This window comes from Mya arenaria, chromosome 11 (assembly GCF_026914265.1).
Source record: "Mya arenaria isolate MELC-2E11 chromosome 11, ASM2691426v1".
Classification (NCBI taxonomy): domain Eukaryota; kingdom Metazoa; phylum Mollusca; class Bivalvia; order Myida; family Myidae; genus Mya; species Mya arenaria.
The window spans coordinates 57,401,160-57,410,362 of NC_069132.1; positions in this window are offsets into that span (position 1 = coordinate 57,401,160).

Below are 9,203 nucleotides of genomic sequence, written 5' to 3' on the forward strand. Positions count from 1 at the left end.
ATTTCAAATTTTATTGAAATTGGTCAAAAAATGAAGAAGTTACAGCAATTTTTCGAAAATAGATCGGAAATCGAGTTGAAATCCAGTTTTCGAGAAGTGAAATCCACTCCTAACTCAGTTTTATCAATTAGTAATTATTTTTTTTGAATACGTTTTGGAAAGTGCCTAATGAAGAGTTTACATTTCAAATTTTATTGAAATATATCAAGAAATGAAGAAGTTAGAGCAATTTTTCGGAAATCGAAATGAAATCCACATTTTGACAAGTGAAATCCACTTTTTCAGACGTGAAATCCACTCATAACTCATTGATTTTTAACAAATTAATTTTTTTGTTGAACAAATAATTGATAAGGCTTTATCATGTGTTTATATTTCAAAAATTATTCAAATTGATCCAAAAATAAGAAAGTTGTAGACCTATTTTGAAAAAAGATCGGAAATCGAAGTGAAATCCACATTTTGACAAGTGAAATCCACTTTTTCAGACGTGAAATCCACTCATAACTCATTTATTTTTAACAAATTAATTTTTCTGTTGAGCAAATAATTGAAAGGGCTTCATAATGGGTTTATATTACAAATTTTATTCAAATTGATCCAAAAACAAGAAAGTTGAAGTTATATTGTGAGGGCGTTTTGTTGTGTATGCATAATTGTTTAATTTTTTTCATGATAAACACAATATCCATACACATCCAGGCCATACCACGTGGAGGCGCCCTCAATCATGGCCCTTTTTTACTTTCGAATTTTGAAAATCTTAAAAATTTAATAAATAATCCTAATATTGTTTTGTATTATTTGTTTATGCCAGACATTTATTTATACATGTACATTGGTTGATATACGTAATCATAAAAATAAATAAAAAAAGAAACAAACAAATACAACAGAACAAAGTTACACCAAGTGAAATCATATGTTTAACTTGGTTTACAATAATGAGAGATAATGAAAAGGTATGTTCACAACATTACACAAAATAAACAATAGCAAAATATGAAAAAATATACACAGGTAAACTTTGAACATAGCCCCATGTGAACAATTTAAAATGATAATTCGTGAGGGTGTGCACTGCCACCCGTGCTGGGCTTCAATAGTGATTCTCGGCGTGTGCACACCCATCACCGGGCACCCTAAGAGAAATATATATACAAAATGAAAAATGTACAGATAAACTTTGAACATAGCCCCATGTGAACAATTTAAAATGGAATAATTCGTGAGGGTGTGCACTGCCACCCGTGCTGGGCTTCAATAGTGATTCTCGGCGTGTGCACACCCATCACCGGACACCCTAAGAGAAATATATGCACAAAATGAAAAATGTACAGATAAACTTTGAACATAGCCCCATGTGAACAATTTAAAATGGAATAATTCGTGAGGGTGTGCACTGCCACCCGTGCTGGGCTTCAATAGTGATAAACACATATATACTCAAAAGCAACCTGACTAATATTAAACCACGATAGTAATAGCTGATTACGTTAACGGCTTATTGTTATTCACAAGTCAGGGTCTTATGATCTGCCAAACATAAGCTGAATTGAGGGTATATATATTCAAAAGCAACCATACCCAAATACAACCACTAAGCAACCTATACGACTATCTAAGACTATCAAGATGGCGCAAAAATAGCTTTGTTAGGTGATAGCTACATAGCTAGACTAGGAAAGCACTGTCATTACGATTTACGCGTAAGTATTAAAACACATTTAATGTTTATTTAATTTAGATTTCGATGCAATATTATTCCATGATTAAATTACATTTCTAAACTTATTGTTATCATATTTATTTCAGTGCCCCGGTCAAGTACAGTTCTTCTCCAAAGGTGGAATGAAGGCATCATCACCCAGATATATCAACGAACTAATATATTTCAAACCAAACATTACAATAATTACATTGGGGGGGGGGGGGGGTAACGACATTACAGCTACATCAGAGCCTAGAAAGATCGCTAATCATATCATAAGTATCTCTAAACAACTGAAACACAATGGATGTGGAAAGGTATATTTCACATACATAACAGAAAGGGGAAGCTTCAAAGACAAATTTCTAAGCAAAAAAAGTTTCAACGCACAGAGAAAACGCATCAATAATCTTGTTCGAAAAAGTGTACAATGCATTGAAATGAAGGACATAAGATTTCATAAGGACTATCACAGTGACATGGTGCACTACAACAACAAAGGACACATTAAATACTTTCACGCCATCAGGAAACATATTACGTAATTTCACAGATTAATACGAGCTAAAAGCAATTATTGTGATGTTAGTTATAAATATGCTTTTTGTTGTAGTAATAGTAGTAGTAGTAGTTCGCAAATGTGCTTATAAAAACACGTAGTTATTAATTTATTTTTGTTATATAGTTGTTGTTATTTATGTTTTCAAATGTGCTTCATTCATTCATTTAAATGTTGTAATATTTATTCATGATTGTTAATGTACTTTTAAACTTATTATGAAATATATTTTTGAAATGAATAAATATTAAGAGCATTAACTCATATAAAACGTCTCCGTTTTCAATAATAAGCATATTATAAGATATGCTAAGTATATATTACACTTACCGATTCAGTGCTGCTGTGTAGTTGTACTCATCCCCGACACAAGCACACTTTATACACGCAAACTTGAGATGACGTTGGTCCCAAGACTTAAGCTCAAGCTTGCCCATTTGACAACATGTACGATGGCACCACAACTTACAACTATCACAATAAATTGAGTCAAGTGCACATGCCTCAAGGCAGACACTACACGGAAAGGTTCCCATTTTATGAACAAATACAGCAGAAATATACAGAAACAATTAATTATCCTTTTAAATATCCAAATATAATAACACAAAATACACAGAAACAATTAATTATCCGTTTAAATATCAAAATATACGTATATCCAACACTACATGTTCATAGCATAAAAACATAGCAATGACAATTGCCATTTCTGATACATTTTATACTTACCATATCTTCTCAAATTTTTTTTCGGCATAAAATAATTACTGCCATTGTACTAAACTTCTTTAATTTTACCGCCGAGTATGTTATGTCAACTTTCTCGGATATTTGATGTATCACCTTAACCGCTAAGTGCGAAAGGCGCGAAAGTAACGGCACGTGAGAGTCGTGATCCTCGTCTTTGATAGATATAGATCAAAGACAAGAGTAATTATTAAACGATATTATAGAACAAATATATTGGGTAGTGGTTACTTACAGAAAAAAACAAACCAAAATATTGCATCTCAACTGATTCAGATATTAGATCTAATGTTATATAAGATATCACGACTAAAACGGATTAAATGATACTAATGTAAGTAAATAAAACACACAAAAAACATTAAAATATAATCATCGGACACAAACTACTACTGTATTAATATTAAGATACTTGGTTGAATTTATTTCTTTACACTTAGTAGATTTCCAAATATTGGATTTCACTTGTCAAAATGTGGATTTCACTTAGCTTTCAGATCTATTTTCAACATATTTATCTAACTTTTTCATTTTTGGGCCAATTCCATTTAAATTTTAAATATAAACCGATGATAATGCCTTTTCAATTATTTGTTCAACAAAAAAAATAATTTGTTAAAAATAAATGAGTTATGAGTGGATTTCACGTCTGAAAAAGTGGATTTCACTTGTCAAAATGTGGATTTCACTTCGATTTCCGATCTTTTTTCAAAATAGGTCTACAACTTTCTTATTTTTGGATCAATTTGGATAAAATTTGATATATAAACCCATTATGAAGCCCTTTCAATTATTTGTTTAACAAAAAAAATAATTTGATAAAAAGAAATGAGTTATGAGTGGATTTCACGTCTGAAAAAGTGGATTTCACTTGTCAAAATGTGGATTTCATTTCGATTTCCGAAAAATTGCTCTAACTTCTTCATCGATTGATATATTTCAATAAAATTTGAAATATAAGCTCTTTATTAGGCACTTTCCAAAATGTATACAAAAAATAAAAATTTCTAATTAATAAAACTGAGTTAGGAGTGGATTTCACTTCTCGAAAACTGGATTTCACCTCGATTTCCGATCTATTTTCGAAAAATTGCTCTAACTTCTTCATTTTTTGACCAATTTCAATAAAATTTGAAATATAAACCCTTCATGAGGCACTTTCTAATAATTATACAAAGCCAGAAAATTATTTATTAAAATTATTGAGTTATGAGTGGATTTCACTTCTCGAAAACTGGATTTCACATCTATTTTCGAAAAGTTGCTCTAACTTCTTTATTTTTTGACCAATTTCAATAAAATTTCAAATATAAACCCTTTATGAGGCACTTTCTAATAATTATACAAAAACAGAAAATTATTTATTAAAATTAATGAGTTATGAGTGGATTTCACCTATCGGAATCTGGATTTCACCTCGATTTCCGATCTATTTTTGGAAAAAAATGAAAAATTGCTCTAACTTCTTTATTTTTTGACCAATTTCAATAAAATTTGAAATATAAACCCTTCATGAGGCACTTTCTAATATGTATACAAAAAAAATAAATTATTAATTAAAATAACTGAGTTCTGAGTGGATTTCACGTTTTGAGTGGATTTCACGTGAAATCCACTGGATTCCTGTATCACCTCGCACCGCGTCATGTACGCATTCTCGCTCACCGTTAGATTTGTCATCAATTTATCAAACCTCTGTTGAATGAGTATGGTATTTTCGTTAAACATGAAGTTCACCATTCCTTACTGATACTGTGACAAATTGGTGGAACAACATGTTAGATATAAATATATAATATATATATTAAAAAAGGTACTGTATACAAGACATATTACTAATGGCTACCAGACAAATCGGCCCCTAGTTGAAACGGTTATCTTTTCGGCCCCTTACCAAATCGGCCCCATCCTGTAGACGTTTCGGCCCCTGATTACGGAGACGTTTCGACCCTTATTTTTATTTTGTTATTTATTTCTAAATATAAGTTAAAACATAAAATATAAATTTTTATTTGAAAAGAAGTTATAATGAGATATGTTTATTCACATAAAGCTATATATGCATACAAATATATTGATAACAAAATATATTTAAAAGAAAATATATTTATACTTGAACACAAATATACATGTGAACATAGACATTTATTCATGAGATAGTTTTTTTCTTAAATAAAATGAATTAGAACATAAATCTTTATACTTCAAACAAATCTTGAAATAACATAGTTATTACATAAGCATGTTGCTAATAGTTACAAGAGGTATAATGATATGTGTTTTATATCAAGTCCACTATCTAAAACTGTTTCAAGCACCTATCGTCCGCCGATATTTAACCGTTATATAATAAAATACGTTCTTACATTTTTTTAACATTTAATATTAAAAATAAGGGTTTAAATCTTAATTAAGATTTGAATGATTTTTTTTATCAATCTTGTATTTCATGAATATTTGTCTATTTGTGAGTTTACAGATCTCATTTACAACTTCTTTTGAAATAAAATTTGACAAATTATGTTTTTTCTTTATATTCAAAATAAAAAAAAAAAAATAAAATTAAGGGGCCGAAATGTCTCTGTTGAAAATCAGGAAGGGGCCGAAACGTCTCGAGTCAATTTAATTAAGGGTACGAAATGGCAGGGCCGAAACGTCTTAGGGGCCGATTTGGTTGTAGGCCGATTTGGTAAGGGGCCGATTTGTCTCGCTCCCTTACTAATGATTGCCAAAACAAAGATTTGCCCAGTTGTATAGCGATTTGACATACTTGTATTCAGATGCGCAACAGTTTATTATTTTGATATATAACCATTATATATTATAATATATGACCTTATTAATATATTGAATTTTTAAGAATACATGTATTCATATAAAACCTTATAGCTTGATATAACTTTATTTTCGACCAACTCATACATACTCTGGTACGTGTTAAAATATAATGTGTTGACCATGGCAAAAAGTATAATAAAAGAAAGTTTAAAATAGAAACAATAGGACTATTTAACTAAACTGAAAACATGATTATGATAACAAATATGTGAAGTAAAGATGGATATAAAACATGAACAATCATATTTACATACTATTTAAGGTTTTTAAAAAACCCGTGTGTTTATTGTTTCATCATTAATATTGACATTATTTTTTTATTTGAAAATTTCTTACAAAGCTTACAATGAGTCACCTTGATTAAGGATACTGCAACAATTTGTCTTTGATCACAGTTAGTTGGCAATTATTGCGATTAATTGTCTTGGTTTAAATTCAATCTATAAATGGCTACATACAAGTCATGATTGACTATAAATTCCTTTAATCCTGTGGCCACCTTCGTGTCAAGTATGAGGACCGCATGTCTATGCATTGTCTAGATATCACTTGGAAAAGCTTTTCGCATTCAAGGTCACTGTGACCTTGACCTTTGACCAGATGACCTCAAAATCAATAGGGGTCATCTACTTGTTAGGCCCAACTTCAAAGTTAAGTTTGCGAACCATACTTCAGGGCATTGTCGAGTTATCCCATGGACAAGCTTTTCACATTCAAGATCACTGTGACCTTGACTTTTGACCAGATGACCTCAAAATCAATAGGGGTCATCTACTATTAAGGCCCAACCTTCATGTCAAGTTTGAGGGGCTTGGGTGCAGGCATTGTTGAGTTATCACTTCCATGACCTTTTGCATTCAAGGTTACTGCGACCATGACCTTTCACCAGATGACCTCAAAATCAATAGAGTTCATCTTCTAGTCATGCCCAACTTCAAAGTCAAGTTTGCAAACCATAGGTCCAGGCATTGTCGAGTTATCCCACAGACAAGCTTTTCATGTTCAAGATGACTGTGACCTTGTCCTTTGACCAGATGACCTCAAAATCAATACGGGTCACGCCAAATCTTTAAGTCAAGTTTGAAGGCCATGGGTGCATGCATTTTTTAGTTACAGCTCATACAAGCTTTGGTCAAAACCGACCAACCGACTGACCAACATGTGCAAAGCAATATTACCCCTCTCATTTGAAGAGAAACCCCTTATAATTATGTACATATTTTATCTCCATGTTTTTCGTTTATCTTTTGCTGTTGGTTTTATGTACACACATGTTTTTGTGGATATAAAATGCTGGATACAATTTATTTAGATATGCTTTTTGAATAATTATTACCATTGAATTAAAACTTTTATAACAGTGCGGTATCAATCTTTTTCTCTATCCCTGTGTAGTTAATTTTGTAAGTACTGAAAAGCATGCCTAAACAAGAGTGTTGCGCAGTGGTCGCCAAGTGTCCCCTATGGGTTTAAAGCCTTGTGAAAAGGATGAGCGTGTCTCAAGAGAATCTCCATGAAAACTTAAACAAATCCAATAAATAGAAGTTGTTAAAGTCACCCCAGCCCATGTGATAGTGAACTAATGGCATTTACAGTAAACTTTATCCATCAAAATGCAACAGTTAAAGTTTTAGCTGTAAAACCTACCAGATCACCCATGTCTAATTTTGACATATTGCCCTATATCCACATACAAAGTTTCATGAACCTAGCTTTGATACTTTTTGAGTTATCACAGGACCGAATTGGCTATATTTTTAATGTCAAGGGCATTAACTCTGCATGACCTTGTCGGACGAAAAAAAATAAACTAACGTGCATAATCTCCATATTGCCCTCTTTCCACTCACTAAGTTTTTTGCGTTTTATCTTTATTAAGAATTGTTGGGATAACAGTGAGGTTTGTGCACATAAACTGGTTTAAACCCCCTGTTATATTTACATTTTACTGACCGTTCCAAGGCGGTACCTAACCATTCTTGATAAACATACCAATTATTTATATATATATATATATATATATATATATATATATTATTTATGCACTGTGCTGTTTGTGGAGTTGTGTGCTGTTCTATGTTTCTTGTCTGTGAATTTGTGTTCTATGTCTTTGGCATTGCCCATTGCCACTAAACCGGGTTTATGTTTAAACTTTTTGCTACTGAGCATGTTTCTGTAGCTTTTTGCATATATTTGGATAATTTTTTAGTTATCCCAGGACCTAGAATTTTTGTTTCCATTAACAGCTATATTTTTAATAATTCAAGGGCCATACCTCTGCTTAATTTGTCTGACAAAAAAAATAAACTTACGTGCATAATTTCCAATTGCCCTTTTTCCACATACTAAGTTTCATTAACCTATCTTGGATACTTTTAAGTTATCCCAGGACCGAGAACTTTTTTCCATCAACAGCTATATTTTTAATAAGTCAAGGGCAATAACTCTGCATCACTTTGTCTCACAAAACAAAACAAAAACTAACATGCTTAATCTCCATATTGCCCTCTTTCCACATACTAAGTTTCATTAACCTAGCTTTGATGTTTTTGAATTAATGTATCACAGGACCGAATTGGCTATATGTTTAATAAGTAAAGGGCCATAACTCTGCATAACTTTGTCTGACAAAGAAGATAAACTAATGTGCATAATCTGCATTTTACACACTATCCACATACTGAGTTTCATTAACCTAGCTTTGATACTTTTTGATTTATCACAGGACCAAATTGGCTATATTTTTAATAAGTCAAGGACCTAACTCTGCATAACTTTGTCTGACGAAAAAAATAAACGTATGTACATAATCTCCATATTGCCCTCTTTTCACATACTAAGTTTCATTAACCTACCTTTGATACTTTTTGAGTTATCCCAGGATCAAATTGGCTATATTTTTAATAAGTCAAGGGCCATAACTCTGCATTATTTTGTCTGATAAAGAAAATAGACTAACTAGCATAATCTCCATATTACCCTCTTTCCACATTCTAAGTTTCATTAACCTTGCTTTGACACTTTTTGAGTGGACCGAAATTTTTGTGGGCGGACGGAGGGTAAACCTTAAGTCCCCTCCGGTAGGGGACTAATTACATAAAATCTATGTTACATTGTATTGTCTGTGTCATAGTTTTTTGTCAGTCTTGTCGAGCATGTCTTGATTCTGCTGAAAAAACATGTGTATTGTTTTTATTTCATCCTTCCGATTCATTATGTTATCTAGGAATCTTCACAGAGCAAACATGTATAGTGGTATAGGTGTCCGCCTCTCCTTCATGAGGTTGTGGGTTTGATCCCCATTAGAGGTACTTTCTCAAGGCTTTTCATTAAAGTCAGACAAAA